Source organism: Protopterus annectens, chromosome 3.part1 (genome assembly GCF_019279795.1).
Source record: "Protopterus annectens isolate FY-2018-M chromosome 3.part1, PAN1.0, whole genome shotgun sequence".
NCBI classification, from domain to species: Eukaryota; Metazoa; Chordata; order Ceratodontiformes; family Protopteridae; genus Protopterus; species Protopterus annectens.
Window position 1 is genome coordinate 461,097,903 of NC_056732.1, and position 18,021 is coordinate 461,115,923.

Genomic DNA, 18,021 nt, shown 5'->3' on the forward strand with positions numbered 1-18,021 from the left:
GTAAATGACCATCCTACAGTCACAACTACAACATTTAGTTAATTTGATAGGATGTAGGACTCCTTTGATATAGATATTGTTCTCTTCTGAAATATATGTCACTGGCTACAATAGTCACATTTTTTGGTGCCCATGGGTCTTTGTACAGCACTTCACCCGACTCAGGATTCAAACTTTTTCTTTAAGTTGTTTCCTCTTCTGTAAATAAAATGGGGATAATCACCTAATAGGGCATTCAAGTCTCTGTTATACTTGAAAATACCCCAATGGTGTTCGATGATGTTTGCTTACCACCCATGAATCAGGATGAGATTCTGAAATCATTGCTCGATTCAAACACTTAAGTTGTCCTTAGCTGAAGCTTCATAGTCTGTTTTTCTATATATACCTTTACCCAAAAGACACTGAAACTTCATGTTCCTAGCCTTACATACCTCCTCTTTAATGTTGAATAGAGGTTTAACAGGTTAATCACTATCTAAACATATGGACACAAGTTTATCACATTTTTCCAAAAATCATTGTCATTGGATGTAATTCTCACTAGCCATACCAACTGTCCCATAACCATTTTTTTCTGTATATTAGAGAGGCAGCTATTAAATTTTAGGTAGGCATTATAAAAACGTTTCTTTCCTATAAACAGTGGAGGAAAAAATAAACTCCCCATTAGATAAAGTAATATCCAAATAATTAATAGAATCATGTGACATATGGTATGTGAATCTTAAAAAAATATGATTTTATTGAGGTATTTCAGCCTTGACCTGGAGCCCTTCCAAAAAATGTTGCGGGCCATTCCATTGTACCATATCTGCCTGACTATCATTCCCATGCACTATACACCAAAACACATCCAAGGATAAATTGTAGCCTCATTGTTCATGGATATTTCTAGAACATTCAGTGTAGTATTACACAGACTGTTTGCTGAGAGGCTCACTAACTTATGTCTTAATACTTCAACAACTGTCTTAGTCACCAAACCCATTGCATACAATGAAAACATGCTTTTTTCCCCTAACTGTTACAACAGGCATACCAAGAAGATAATATTAGGCTCACTGTATTTAAAAATCTTAATAAACAATATGCATTCAACCACAAATATGATATCTTCAGATAGTACTACAGTAGAACTAATTCACCAAACTAAGTTTCTCGATGTCACGACAGATCAAAACTTAAAATGTGATTATTATATCCATGATACAGAACAAAAAATAACTACAGACTTAGACTTTTATAAAATGTAAAGCCTTATGTCACCCGATGGACGTATGAATACAGCACTAACCTTCCTGATGTCTAGCCTTCTCTACACATCATCTATCCTTACAAACCTATAGTTCATCAAACTAGCCAGAGAGCTATAACAAGATCACTAACTTTGGATCCAGTCATATAAGCAAAACCCACCATCATGGGTCTTTCAAAAAATTTGACTGTTTTGAACTTTCTGATACAATTTATTTATTTATTTATTTATTTATGTATCCATTTCTCTCTCTCTCTCTCTCTCTATATATATATATATATATATATATATATATATATATATATATATATGGGTCTACTTTGTTTCACTGAAAACACACTTCACTGAAACTCATTTCACTGAAAATCAGTTGCCTGAGCACAATTCACTTAAAGCTCACTTCATTGAAAACTCAATTGACTGAAACTCATTTTGTTGAAATGTATATGCCCTGTTCCTCACTGTAGTGTGCTCCTGCAGTTACTATATATAGCAAGGGGGGTGGGGGTTGTGGGGCCCCCACCTGTTTTAAACATTGGAAACCATAGACATGGATACTTAGAAGTTGAATGAATAACTCTTTCCAGAAGATAATATGTACCCAAACTATGTGGGGGCTATGCCCCCCACACTCCCCAATGTGGGGGGCTGTGACCCCCACACCCCTCCTTACTATAGATATATATATATATATATATATATATATATATATATATATATATAATAACTCCAGGATCACACTACAGTGGGGAAGAGGACATATACCTTTCAACGAAATGAGTTTCAGTCAAATGAGTTTTCAGTGAAGTGAGCTTTCAGTGAATTGTGCTCAGGCAACTGATTTTCAGTGAAATGAGTTTTCAATGAAATGAGTTTCAGTGAAGTGTGTTTTCAGTGAAATGAAGTAGATATATTATTTGGGGTAATGCACTGATCTGAATTGTAGGGACAGCCTGGCTGGAAGTGCATTCATGGTTTAACAATAGAAATGGATTACAGCATCTTAAACTGAGCTGGGAAATGTACAGCAGCATGTCACCAGTACAATGGTACTCACCTTGAGATAAAAAAAACCCTCTCTCTAAAATAATACAAATCCCACTGAGATTCTTTATACTTAGTCTATATAGCTAAGCTGTGGAACTCCACCCCAGCTCAATAAGCAACCATCTTACCTCAATGACTACAAAACTACCCTCTAGTTGCACTTAAATGCAAATTGGCTTTGTATGTGCTCCTCAGTGTAGATCGTTGTGTGTTGTACCTAGTCAGTCACTGAAGCTAGGTAGCATGTCCATATAAGTTACTGTGCATGTGCGAGATCAGTGCCATTTTGTATAGTCATTTAGTGTGAGGGCTAGCTTGAAAAGAGATGCGTATGTGAGTGTGTTATAAGTAATGAGTCAATCAGTAAGCATATGTTCCAGTTGCAATTACTGATGTGTTTATGTACAATAAATTACTTGAACCCATCCCGTAACTCAGTGTCTCATTTGAATACACAAGACATGCAACATGGTGTCAGAATGGGATCCAAAGATGAAGCAGCTCATAAACCATGAGACACACAGTTAAAAGTGGAGTAATATACAAGAGTGAACTCACATACAGGTCAGTGGTTATTGGAAGGCACTTAAATTCATTTTAAATGATTTTCAGTCACCAAACATGTGGTATAGCATTCAAAGTGTTCAAAATAATTACCAAGATCTTCAAAATGTCCGAAATAATGACATACTGCATAAAGTGTTTGAAATAATCTCTGAAGTATTTAAAATGTCTGAAAAGGCTATAATGTTTGAATTTTTTCACAACATATGACTTTTTCACATTAACTAAGATTTTTTGAAGTGTCTGAAGTGTCCTGAGTGTTCAAGGTATTTGCAATATTAAAATAAAACATTTTCACACAGATTGTTGTGCATGTGAGCAAAATTACCAATACAAGGTCTATACTTGCATTTAAAAGCAATTTGTTGTTATAGCAGAGGGATTTCATAGACCTGAACCACTGGTGTTTGATAACAATATTGCTGAGAATTGGCAAGTGTTTGAGCAAGAATATCATATTTTTCATACAGGCTGCATCTTCTGATAAAGAAGCATGTATAAGAGCATTTATCCTTCTCAATTTAGCTGGCTCAGAAGCCATTGAGTGAGAATGTTCATTTGTGTATACACCTGCTGTGTATGCAGAGGAGGGGGGGCCATCATATTGTGATACAGGTTGAAACGCGGGAAGATCCTGAAAATCAAAAGCCTGGTGAAACTATTGCAGCATACATTACTGATTTAAGAAATTAAGCTAAAACATGCAGATTTGGTGATCTAAAAGATAAGTTGATAAAAGACCCCCTTGTATGTGGTGTTGATAATGATGCAGTGAGAAAGATTTTGCTTTGAGATAGTGAATTAACTTTGAGCAAAGCCATTGAGATTTGCCAAATACATGAGATTACAGAAAAGCATACAAATATGCTTACGATTGAGAAAAGCATGTTTGCAGTGTCTGCTAGTGTGAATGTTAGTAGTGTGCAGCAGAAAGTTAAGATGAAAATATATATATATAAACCAAAGGTGGCCACTCCCAATCTCATTGTTAACTGTCAGAATTGTGGAGGTAGTCATGAACCTAAACAGGAAACGTGTTTAGCTTTGGGTCAGCAATGTCACAAATGTAAAAAGTGGAATAATTTAAAAAGGCTTTGCAAGTCTAAAGTGCACACATTTATGTTAAAAGAAAGTATCCGAAAAAGCAAGTAGATCAGATAGAGACTGTAGTAAATTTTGAGAGCTGTGAGCAAACTTTCTATGCTGATGGTGTCTCTGTGATTGATGAACCAGTTAATACAGTAGACTATCAGTTGTCAGCAAAGAGTGAAATATTTTGTACTGTACAAATTAACGGGACACTTGTAGAGCTTAAAGTAGACAATGGATCCAAGTGCAATATTTTATCAGCACAAATGCTTGCTAAAGTAAAATCTGGTGAGAAATGATTCAGCAAAGTGTGCAAAACTAGTTTTCTTATGGTGGTGAAAAGATTCAAACTGATGCCACAGTAGTTCTTTCATGCCATTCTGCTGGAAACAGCTTTGACTTGCAGTTTTACATAGTTAAAAGATATGTACAGTCAGTGTTAGGCCTCAAAGACAGTTGGAGAATGGGACAGATTTCATTTAATAAAGAGGTTCATCATATAAGTCTGAATAACGATTGTTTTGCACAGAGTATTTTTAGTGAATATGCTGATATTTTTAAAGATAAGCTTGGTAAACTTCCAGTCACATATTCTATGAGGTTAAACCATGAAGTAAGTCCAGTTGTCAGACCAGCATGGAAAATTCCAGTAGCAATGCATAGCAAGGTAAAAGTAGAACTAGACAAAATGGTGAATTTAGGTGTCCATACTTCAGTAGAAGAATCGAATGAATGGGTATACTCCATGGTCTAGCTCATAACAAAAGCTCAGATGATATTCGAATATGTATTGATCTAAGAGACTTAAACAAAGCACTTAAGCATCCTCATCATCCTTTACATACAGTAGAAGAGGTAGCTGCTCTCATGCCAAATTGCACCGTTTTCCCAGTCTTAGATGCAAAAGCTCTTTTTGGCAAATTTCACTGGATTGCATGTCTTCATTATTAACTACATTCAATACACCATTTGGTAGATACAGGTTTTTGAGAATGCCATTTGGAATCAATTCTGCCAGTGAAGTCTTTCAACGTTCCATAGAACAATTTTTTTCTGGTTATACATGTATTATAGTAGACAACATTATTGTTGGAGACAATGGTGAAGACAAACATGATAGAAACCTCAGAAATGTAAATTCAAAATGAAAGCAGTTACATATCTGGGACATTTGTTTACAAGTTCTGGCTTACAAACAGATCCAAGTTCTAGATTGTGCACATGGAGTAGATCTCAAACTGAACCGTCAGAAATGTAAATTCAAACTGAAAGCAGTTACTTATCTGAGACATTTGTTTACAAGTTCTGACTTACAAACAGATCCAAGTTCTAGATTGTGCACATGGAGTAGATCTCAAACTGAACCATCAGAAATGTAAATTCAAACTGAAGGCAGTTACTTATGTGGGACATTTGTTTACAAGTTCTGGCTTACAACCAGATCCATCTAAGCAAACATCAATTCTTGAGATGCCAGTTCCAGAGAATGTCACATCTTTACAGCATTTTCTAGGTAGTCAGCTATTTAGGAAAGTTCATCCCAGACTTGAGTGAGCTTTCTGCACCATTACATGAGTTGGCACACAAAAATGTAAACTGGTCCTGGCTGGAACAACACCAAAGAGCATTTGATATTCTAAAGAAGAAAACTGCCAGTCTACCCACAATGAGATATTATGATGTTCACAAACCTGTAACTCTTTTTTGTGGTGCTTCAAAGTATGGCTTTGGTGCAGCATGTTTTCAGGAAGCCATACCAGTAGCCTATGCATCCAGAACTTTAACTCAAACAGAGATGCATTATGCACAAATAGAGAAAGAACTTTTGGCAGTAGTGTTCGCATGTTCGAAGTTCAATGATTATATTTATGGTAGACCTATCCAAATAGAGACTGATCAAAAACCACTAGTGACAATTTTGAAAAAGTCAATACATACAGCCCTAGATTGATTGCAAACCACGATGTTAAAACTGCAAAAGTACAATTTCAGTATTGTTTACAAAAAGGTCAAATACTTGTACCCTGCTGATGCTTTGTCATGCACACCCAGACAAATGACAGAGCAGCATGACAATGAACAAGCAGACTTTGAAGTCATGGAAGTCAGACATTTTTTGTCATCACCCCTTAATGAACTAATAAAGCACACAGCTTCAGACCCAGTTCTTCAGAAGCTGAAAAACTTTATCAGTCAAGGATGGTCAGCATGAATAACTAGTTTACCACTTGACATACAGAAGTATTTTCCTTACAGAGATGAGCTCATGATGGGAGATGGAATCATCATGAAAGGTCCAAAAGTGGTAATTCCTAGAGCATTACAACAGGAAAATATCAGCATTTTGCATTGTGGTCACCCAGGTACTGATTCATCCAAAAGAAGGGCAAGACGCATTGTATTGTGGCCTTCTATGTCCAAAGATATAGAGAAGCAAAATCTAGCATGTTCCATTTGCAACAGCACAAAACCGCATCAACAAAAAGAACCACTTCAGCTACACCAGATTCCTGAATTACCTCGGTCAATGGTTGCTACAGATATTTTAGAATGGAATGGTCAGCATTAGTTAGTGTTAGTAGACTCTTACTCAAATTGCTTTGAAATGTGCCTACTTCCTAACTTGACACCCAGCACAGTCATAAAAAAAGAGACATTTTTCTGTCCATAGTAGTCTGCACAAAGTCATGTCTGATGATGGTGCACAGTTTACAAGTCTGCAGTACTCATTACATCCAAGTGACACCTCCAGGTGCATCTGCAGTTAACTCCCACTGACGTCTACAGGCATCAAATATTGCTTGCTCATATTTGCATCAATAATTACAAAACCATGCTATGTACAAGGTTTTAAAAGATTTCATCTTAAAGCTTACACAATGGCAGACTCAACTGCATTAATATTTGACTTCTGTCTAGTGCAGGTAAATAGATATTAATTGTTGTTTTTATTATATTAATTTATATAGATATAATTTTCACATTTTTCTAAATATTTCAACAACCAAGTAAGACAGACAGAACTATTTATCCTCATATGAAAGTTCTCAGCCATATGAATAAAATGCTACTGACAGTATGTGTATAACTTGAGTGGTTGCTAAGATATTGTAAGTTGTTTACAAAATATTACAACTGTAATAGTTACTGTGTTCACTGTGACTTATAAAATTCATTTTAAGACCAAGAACCTAAAGTATACTACAACTATAAAAATAGTTTGTGCTGAAGGGTTTGCCATTTATACCTCTTTCATAACGCCTGTGGGTCAACAGGTATGAACATTTGTTTGAAATGTGATGACATAATGTGATCTGTGAAAAGACTTAGGGTCCGCCCATTGGAAGTTACAGTACAAACTTCCTGAGCTCCATTGGAGTGAATGAGTTAAGAAATTTGTTGAGTCTTGGGACTTTGCTCATATTACCAGTAGTCCTCAGTATGCACAATCCAATGGGTTAGCTGCATGTGCAGTTCAGAGCGCAAAACATTTGTTAGAGAAATCTAAGAGACATGGTACCAATGTTTTCCTTAACTTACTCAATCTCAGAAACATTCCTCAAGAGAACTTGCTTGGATCATCTGCTCAGAGATTAAAGTCCAGAGAGACTACAACAGCTCTTCCAATAAGTTAGTACCAAATGCAAAGAACAACAGAGTGGTCAATGCTCAACTTTCGAGAAAACATCAGTCACAAAAGTCATACTACGATAAGACCAGTAAATCCCTTAGATCATTACTACAAGGAGAAGTTGTGAGCATGTAAATATCTAAAGGATATGACTCAGTGGGAATCATTAAGACCATCTCTGAAGAACTGAGATCTTACATCATGCAATCTGAAGGAATGGATTTCAGAAGGAATTGAAGACACGTGTTACCTGTCTCTGAACCAGTGATGCAGCAGATTGCCTGTGCCAAGACTCTAATTCCCAGAGTCAATCTACACCGATTCGAATTCAAAAGGACATTGTGCTTCCTTCAAATAATTTTGATGTAATCCCTGATGTTCCAGTTTTGAAAGAATCCCCAGATACTGTCCCTGTTACTAAACCCAGTCATGATTTCTATGTTACCAGATCAGGTAGAATTTCCAGACCGAATCCAAAATACACAGCGACTTGGACTTGAACTCACTTTTGCTTATTGAAATGTTGATATAATGTCTAGCTCTTAAAATGTCTCTGTTCTTCTATTTTGCATGTTAAACTAAATTAAAGAGGGAGGCTGTAGATAAGTGTGCATATTGTACCTAGTCAGACACTGTAGCTAGATAGCACCTGCATATGTTACTGAGCACATGCAAGATCAGTGCCATTTTGTATAGTCATTCAGTGTACGTGCTAACTTGAATGGAGATGCAAATGTGAGTACGTTAGAAGTAATGAGTCAGTCAGTAAGCATATGAAGTTCGAAGTATATGTTCCAGTTACAGCTCCTGATGTGTTTATGTACAATAAACGACTTGAACCCATCCCGTGCCTCAGTGTCTCATTTGAATACAGAAGACATGTGACACTCAGTACATGGATAGCAACTCTTCCCTGTTCTTACACCCAATCTAGTCCAAAATATTCCAGGTTTTATTTTAGAGAAAATCAAAGCATGCACTGCTACTGCTTCAGAATAAGTCCTTCAGTTTCCTTCTTATTGTCTAAAGCGTCCTTTTCATTACTCTGGATTATTTCCTCTAGTTCCCCAGCTAGCTGCTGATACTGACTACATCTAATCCTTTCCTACCACAGTTTTCATCTGTATTATACCTAGGCATTTACTGCCTATGCCATCCTCATGCATTCTTAATTACCATCTCCTGTTAATGTGTACTGCTCACAACCTATCTGTCCTGGAAGGGTACTTACCACTGTATTATTCACTGGTCTTGTCAGTAACGACCTTCATGCCAAATGTTGCAGCTGCACAATGCTAAACTTAGATGTCACTGTTTCTTTCTTCTTAGTATATCCTAATATTTTACCCAGTAGATAAAATTCTGGGTTCATGTTTCTACAATTCACACTATGGCTGCTTTTGACATCACAAGAATTGACATCATTTGTTATGATAGTGTGTCCACACCAAATTTCACAGCTGTATAACTCTAAATTGGAAAACAATCACATATTCTATCAATGGAAAAGTGGCTTATAAATGTGGATGTCATATCCATTTGATAATATGGTTGAAAATAATATGTCTGATGCCTGAACACACCTGCATAGGCTTAAGTGTTTCATTAGAGCATTATTATTTCAAGTACGACCTTAGTTTGGAACAATGTATGAAATGCTTTTTGTTGACTACCTTGTAGCTCTTTGATACCTGCATATAATGGGCTTGTTAATTTTCATGTGATTCCCATGTGTTTGTACAAGGAGTTTTTCCTTCTATGCCACTACTGAAAAGGGTCAGTGCCCAATTAGACTTTCTCAGTAAATAAAGGTCGATAAACACGTCTGAATGAATACATAAACAAATACCTGTGTAAATAAAAATAAATGAATAAAATATCTCATAGCTTTATATTTGGTTCTGTCAGAACTGTGACTATACATAGCAAACCACTTATAAATAACTGCAGATTATATACCCATTATAGTTAATAAGTTTGAAAATCAAGTTTACAATCTAAGGCACTTGATTTCTATAACCCAATGTTGATATTTCATCATTCCAAAATACATATCAGTTATGAATATCAAGATTATTGTTGTAGAAAGGTTAATGACTGAAATTATTTGCTAAGAATAATTATATGACAGGAAATTTCTTATGTACAATGTAAAAAACTTTTCTTAACAAGGCAGGTGACATCTTGCACTGGATTTTGAACTGTGACCCTCTTCCTTCCAACCTCATTTACCCCATGCATAGCAATCATTGCCTGCATGTGAATAGCATGATACAGCAAATGTGAGTAAACTAACTTGCCAGATGCTGCCAATTAGACTAGGTGACAAATCACAGACATAATGTCATGGTCATGTGTTGCAGACATTCTGTTGTATCTAGTATAGCACATTTCCTGCTTTGACTTATGAAGAGTCAGTAGACAGAGGTCAGTCAGACATGTTTATTTTAGTTGTTACATTTACTTCTGTTGAATACTAGCTTTGAAAATTTAGATAACACTAATAAATCAAAGTGAAAAGAATTGTGTGTGCGCACGCACGCATCTATGTGCGCACATGTGTATGTGTATTGCCAACACAGTTTTAAATTGCTTGCTGCAGATGTTAAATTATAAAATGTAATTCCATGTTGACTTTGTTCCACAAAAAAAAAAAATTCAAGCAGTTTTCCACCAATCCCAATGTTTGGAAGGAAGTCCCATGTTTATTTTAGACTTGGGAGTTCTCCTGCAGTGCTAGAGAAATCTCCCCACTATCAATGGGTGGTTAAGGAAGGAAAAACTAATAAGAGTGAGAATGTCTGGTTTATGTTACACATTTCTATGTAAGAGAATGGGGTATAGTAGGCGAAAAAAATGTAAAAGCAGCTATTGTCCTTTTACCTCAGTTAACATATGCTATCAAGCATGATGGTGTCCAGGGGCATGATAATCTCCTATCCTGGTAAACTTGCTTAAAAGCTCACTGTTTTTCCATGTCTAGTTCAAGCTTTGCAGTATCAGTTCCTCTGCTTCTATCAATACTACAAATATTTGCCAAAAAGACAGAAAACAATAATGAGATGTTTTGCACCTTTCAAGAAAGGCAGGAACAAAAACAAAATGGAAAAATGAAAAAATACTAGAGCTCATATAAAACAATTGATTTCTGTATCAAGTAGGAATATGCATTTGAAAGCCTCATTTTTTTCTGTTGCTACAAGAAGTTTATATGGCAAAAGAAGTTTCTTGCACTATTCTTTTGGTATTTTTAAAGTTACCAAATCCAAAGTCTCATTATTGAGGGATTTAAAAGAGCAAGTTAGTAACCCATGGAAAAGACAAATATGAAGAGTACCTATATATATTTAATTATATTACAATACAAGTGTTAGTTACATCAAACTAAGAGAAATAAATTAGCAAATAGTTATTATAAGTACTATTTTATTTATTTACTGGGGTAGAACATTGTTTTCCATGGTGGTTTTTCAAACTCATCCTGGGAGCAGTGTCTGGTTAAGTGACTTGTTTTGAATCACACAGTTAAGCAATGAATCAAACTCTGGTCCCTAGACCACAAGAAACGCCTTGCTAATAACTCTTTAATCTTCTGCACCAACTGTCAGTATGCTTTTCAGCAGAAGGATAAACTAAAACTGCAAAACTGCAGTGGTTCTGTGTATTTTGGAAAATCACTCATCCATCCAGGCAATGAATACATTGTTTACTTTAAGCACTAATTGCTCAAATGCATTTATGCAGCATCTAATAAACAGGACTTATTCTTTGATTCTCCCCATGTGGCAGTGTATACCCTCCAGCTGTTACGGCGGCCAGAAATTCCAGAAGCAGGTAAGACACGTGACTTTCATCTGATATGTAATATTCCAACAAATCAGACTTAACTAAGCATTAATTTCCAGAGAATGAGAGAGAGAAAACAAAGAATATGTATATCCAGAAAAAAGGAGCCTTGGAAAGCAAAAAATGTATTGTCCCTGAATCCCATGCAACAGACAATAACACCACCACCACAGGATGCAACTAGATTTTATTTTTCACTTGTAAATGGAGCAGATCATTTTTGCAAAGTAATAATGACCTCAATCAACCATAAAAACATGCAGTATGAAAGAAATGCTCACCTTATCCAAATATAAGAACCAACATATACAAAGCAACATATAGTAACATAAAGCAGCAGATCGCCCCATTGTTACCAGCTGGCAGCGACACTCCACCACTTACTACATACTGAAACTGTTACCAGCTGGCAGTGACACTCCGCCACTTACTACATACTAAAACTGTTACCAGCTGGCAGCAACAAGACCATTTACTACATACTAAAAATGTTACCAGCTGGCAGCGACACTATACTACTTACTACATAGTAAAACTGTTACCAGCTGGCAGCGACACTCCACCACTTACTGCATACTAAAACTGTTACCTACTGGCAGCAACACCACCATTTACTACATACTAAAACTGTTACCAGCTGGCAGTGACACTCCACCACTAACTACATACTAAAACTGTTACCAGCTAGCAATGAGACTCTACCACTTACTTCATACTAAAACTGTTACCAGCTGGCAGCGAAACCCCACCACTTACTACATACTAAAACTGTTACCTGCTGGCAGCAACAAGACCATTTACTACATACTGAAACTGTGACCAGCTGGCAGCGAAACTCCACAACTTACCACTTACTGAAATTGTTACCAGCTGGCAATGACACTCCACCACTTACTACTTACTAAAACTGGTATTGGCTGGCATTGACACTCCACCACTTACTTCATACTAAAATTGTTAGCAGCTGACAGCAACAATCCACCATTTACTACATATTAAAACTGTTATAAGCTGGCAGCGAGACTCCACCACTTACTACGTACTAAAACTGTTAACAGCTGGCAGTGACACTCCACCACATACTACGTACTAAAACTGTTAACAGCTGCGAGTGACACTCCACCACATACTACATACTAAAACTGTTACCGGCTGGCAGCAAGACTCCACCACTTACTGCATGCTAAAACAAACCCCGCCATACAGTGGCATAGCTCTTTGCTTTCTCTGTCTGACTGATGGGAATGAATGGAAGGAAAAGAAGGATCTCCTTCCTTAAGGAAGAATCTTTCTTCTGCACACCAGGCTAACAAAGTAACCTGTTTCCAACTTCCTTCAGAACAAGTAAACCCCAAAAAGATCATAGTATGTCTTTTGGAAATTGAGAAAGATGTATATTAAATAGGTCTAAACCTATATCAGTAAGAGGGTCGCTGTCAGGTCTATGCCACAAAGGGTGCCTGTCAGTGAAGTCCCAGTGTTACAGCACTAAGAAGCCTAACACAGTCCCAACATTGCTAGCAGTATCAACTGGCATATTACTTACATCAGATCACCAAAGTAATCTGGGAATGATGCTGGACAATATCACTACTACTACCGGCCACCTGTCTTTGATCTGCAGCAAGTCCGTGAAAACTCACACCAGGAGATTGCCCTTAGGTACAACACCTATATCATCCCCCCCTCCAGTAACTGTACGAGAAAGCAGTGTGGTGCTCCACCAGTAAGTGTATGACAAAGCAGTGTGGTCCTCCACCAGTAAGTGTATGAGAAAGCAGTGTGGTGCTCCACCAGTAAGTGTATGATAAAGCAGTGTGGTGCTCCACCAGTAAGTGTATGACAAAGCAGTGTGGTTCTCCACCAGTCAGTGTATGATAAAGCAGTGTGGTGCTCCACCAGTAAGTGTATGACAAAGCAGTGTGGTGTTCCACCAGGAAGTGTATGACAAAGCAGTGTGGTTCTCCACCAGTCAGTGTATGACAAAGCAGTGTGGTGCTCCACCAGTAAGTGTATGACAAATCAGTGTGGTGCTTCCCCAGTTAGTGTATGACAAACCAATGAGGTACTCCACAAGCTGCTTGAACTTCACTCAAAATGCCAACCATGTGTTTCCATTGCAAGCATCTGTGACCTCACCATCCAGTTTCATTCCTCCCAGTATTCAGCCCCAAAAGACAACCCCAGATGTTACAGCTGCTTATCTGCCTTTGCAAAACTGGCCAACCTTACTGATCCTAAAAATCAAATCCAGCTGTTTAACTGAAATAGTTTCTTCCATTCCAGAGCCAAACACTGGACACAAGACCAATTCCCTGTCCCAAGATAACTCCACCTGTTGCCTTTTGTAACCTAGTTAGTTTTTTAGTGCAACCAATATAATCATAAATCAAACATCCCTTCTTTTAAGAGAACCTAACAGTTTACTGAGCAGAAAATCCCTGCATACATAAAACTGCCAGCAATGACTACAATGCATAATCTTCATAAGAATATACCAATGCATAGAAGCCTTTCAACAGACTTCTCTACAGATGCATACTCAAAGCCAGTATACCATTCATTGCAACAACATACATGCTTTAACAGCCTTTCAACATCCTGACAGAATCCTGGTGAAATCCTTTACGATCATTATTTAGCAGTCAAACACAAAGTAGCCAAGTGCACCTTAGTGGTTCTGAATGTCTCCCCTAACTGCCACCTGTGCACTATATGCATAGCCAACAATTTCATGGACCATCTCTTCTCAGGCCCTGGTTCACCTTCTGCAAAATCTATAAAGGCAGTCAAAGCTGTACTATAAGATCACCTTGGTGACTCAGCCCAGGACTGCTGGACCAACCATCCTGCTCCCCTTGACCACTTCTTCAAACTTCTCCTGAAATCTCTGCTAGATTCAACTGTGTCCATGAAGCCATCTTTCAAAACCTACAGAATGAGATAAACTGTCAGCAAATGCATTCAAACACCCTGGTTTAGTCTTAGTTAAAAAAGTCAGAATAATTTTGAGGCAATGCAGTTCCAGACCCCTTACAAAAGCTTGCACTAAGCTACTCTTTGAAGTTCTCCTGGCTAACACCTCCACCACATACAGGTAGGCAGAGTAAACCATCATCTTCATATTGCTCAACTCCTTTTGCTCCACAGTTGCAGTTGCCCAGGTGAGTCATAAGTTCAAACAATGAAATGTACCATCTCTTCTCTCCTGGCCAATAATCCAGCCATTTCTCAAGTAAACCATTCATCCCCAAAATGGTTCCTTATACCCAGACCTCCTGTAGTAGTTGTATGGAGCTGCAGCTCCTTTAAGGAATCCCATTCACCTGGACAAAAGGGCACTTCATTAAAATGGCGAAGAAAGTCCACCCAGACAGCAGAGGCCTGCTTCACAAACTTGAGTACCTTAACCCAATGATGCTTACTGTTTTTACCCGTGAACAAATTAGTAAATCCCTATTAAAAGCACTATTTGGATCTACTACCCAACCTGTAATGTTCAGCAGCCCAGCAGCTCCATTATCTCTGTGATCCTCAATTTTCCCTTGCTTAGAATAAACTCCAGTTATCCCTATAGCTTGCCTAAGTTCTCCTAAGGGAGGTGCAACATGTATTCCCCCACACTGATTTCAAGCCCCAGAACGGTCAATCTTTTCTCAGCCCCTCCTGCTGGTTTTCTTCCAAGGGTACCCCCAATTCCTTATACAATTGCATGAAAATCTTCATCATTGCTGCCACTCCATTTCTCCCATTGCCTACTAGCAGGTGGCCATTGAGATAATGCACTGCTTTCAAACCAGCTGCACACACACCTGCCAAAACCATGCAGCGATGTGCTAAATTTCTCAAAGGGGGGACACAGGCTGCTGCACAGCCCCTCAGCTTGACCTTGTCAAATTAGAACTTATCCTTTAAGCACATGCCCAATGTTGGTCAATCTTAGTCTCTAATAAGCAGTAGATAAAATGCAGACTCAATGTCAAGTTTCACTATCCAAGGATCAGTGAAGATCCTGATGATCCACACCACTTTGTCCAAGCAAGCATATTGAACATTAACCCCTCACTTATCTATTCCAGGGATGAAATGATGAAGTCCTTAAATGGAGGAAACTGAAACAATACCACAAGGTGGCCTGCCTAAACTTCCTTGTCTACCAGTATTTGAGCTACATCTTCCCCACCCTTGACTGACTTTGAGTTGTCACAAACTTTTTTGAGGCACCCCACCATTGATTTAATCTAAAATCCTACTCCAATACTCCACAAAAGATCCCAGGTCATCTTTTGATGTGGGTATTTTTGCAGGAGCTAAGCTAACACCTCCAACCTAATATGTTGTTTAGTCTCTTGCACCCTTCATGAAAGGGTGCATTACCCCTTCATCCCTGACCTGCCCCTACCTCTCTTCAATGTCTTGAATGGCTCCTCCAAATCTGTTACTATTAGCAGTGCTAGTAGCACTGATTTCTTTGGGCCAGCACCTCACTGCCCCATGGGGACCACCGCATACCAGGCACTCTTGCACAAATATGCACATAGGGCAAATAAACATCCCTGCAGTGAACTCACAAGTCCTGCCTCTATTGCCGCCCAACCCCTCCTTCTGCTGATACCCTGAGTATTCCCCCAACTCTGCACAGTGTTACTTCTATCCAGGAATCTCTATGCCTACACTCCCACTGCAAAGACTTGTCCACTGCCTGTGTTTCTTGAAGCGCTCATCATACAGCAATCTGGCATTCACTCCTGTCAAACACTGATCTTCTCTGATGGTCAAGAAATAAGTCAGTAATGGCAAATCCTGCTGTGGATCATTCTCTAAGACCAGAGCCATAACATACATGAACCCCAGAACCTAATTGTCCTATGGTTCTTGTCCAAAACCTGTTTCTACTTTGTTTACCTGATGCTGCCAGAGTGACTGTCAGGTCATTAACCATTGGAGCTTCCTCTTCTGCAGTTCTTTGTGCTACATCTACATCAATCAGGGCAAAGACCTCTACAAACATTGCCAGCAACTTTTTTCTTTCACTGACAATGGGATATGACATGTAATAAAACACCCATTTCCCTTACCAAAAAAAGTGCAGACTTTCTCTCTCTCTCTCTCTCTCTCTCTCTCTCTCTCTCTCTCTCTCTCTCCCCTTGCTTGCTATAAGCAAGCTCTCCACACCTATCCTCACTGGCTCTGGATACGGGCCTTACAGGCAAGGAAATTCCTGTGCATCCTGCAACCAAGATCTCAGCAGGTTAGCTGCAACTCCCCCTATCACTGAACCCAGTTATGACCCCTGCTCCTGGTCCTGTCTATTGGAACTCAATAGCTCATGTGACCTAGATCTATCCAACTTGCTAAGTTCATTAACCATACGTAACAGCAACTCATCATACAAATGGACTTGAACTGCTGCCTCCCTTTCATCAACAACAAAATTGTTACAAGGTGATGTCTGTGGTTAACCATAGCTACTGCTTCAGGTCCAGTTTGTCTTACTCTGCATTTCCTCTCTCCTTCCAGTGCCCACTATAAGTGGACTACTCTCCTCACTCTTCATATTCCAACTGCTTCTCTTCAATGCACATGGGCAATCCCTTCTGATTGCATCAGCCCCTGTATATTCTGAATGAATTCTTCAGCTTAGTCCTCTTTTTAAGTACAGCCATATTTGCCATCCTCTAACCAAAGAGAGAGAGAAACAATTAGTAGTCCCATATAACTGTGCTGCCCCCCCATTCACATAAATCCACCATCCCTATTCCTAAGCATCCTTCACCATGCCACCCCCTCCAAACTATATCATTAGCCATCCATCTCAAAGGTGCCTGCCCCTCCTTCTGTAACAACAAGACTGCAAATGTTACTGCAAAGACACTAAGGGTAAGTGCTTGAGCAACTATAACCTAAAACATTAACTTCTCCCAGGGGGATAACCCACTGGTTGTAGTGACCCTGCTACGCATCATTAATGAGACCATTCTACAATGCCCCACCTTTCCCTTTCCTGTATCACACAAGATCTATTGACCATCTTACAAAGGGACCACTAAGCTGCAACCAAACCTCCTATCCTGGCCCACCACAAAGCAAAAGTGGCCCTCTCTTTTGTGTTTCCTATTATGCTAATAACCCATCTTATTTTATTTCCCTTTTATATTTTTTTTATTTTCCCTGTAGGTGGTATGCACTCCTGCTCACAACTAATGACTCCAAATTAAATGTCCCACATGCTTCTCCCATATCCACATCTAAAACCTCATCCACTTTTCTTTATCGGTATGGAGACTATCATTTTGGCACAGAGATGCACAACACTCATATCACATCAATGCACATACACATGCACCTGTTCCTCTCCCCCATTTATTTATTTGTTTGTTTGTTTGTTATTTGTATGAGGGCCACCATCTTGGCACCATGACACACAGTTCCAAGTCAGTGCATGTAGGCATTCACCCATTTCTCCCCTTTCTTGTATTTAAACATAAAACCGGTAATCTAGCAAAGCAACCCCCACTGCACAGCATGGTCTAATAACTGCAAGGACACCAATGCAGTACAGAGCTGCAAGCAGCCCTGACCCACA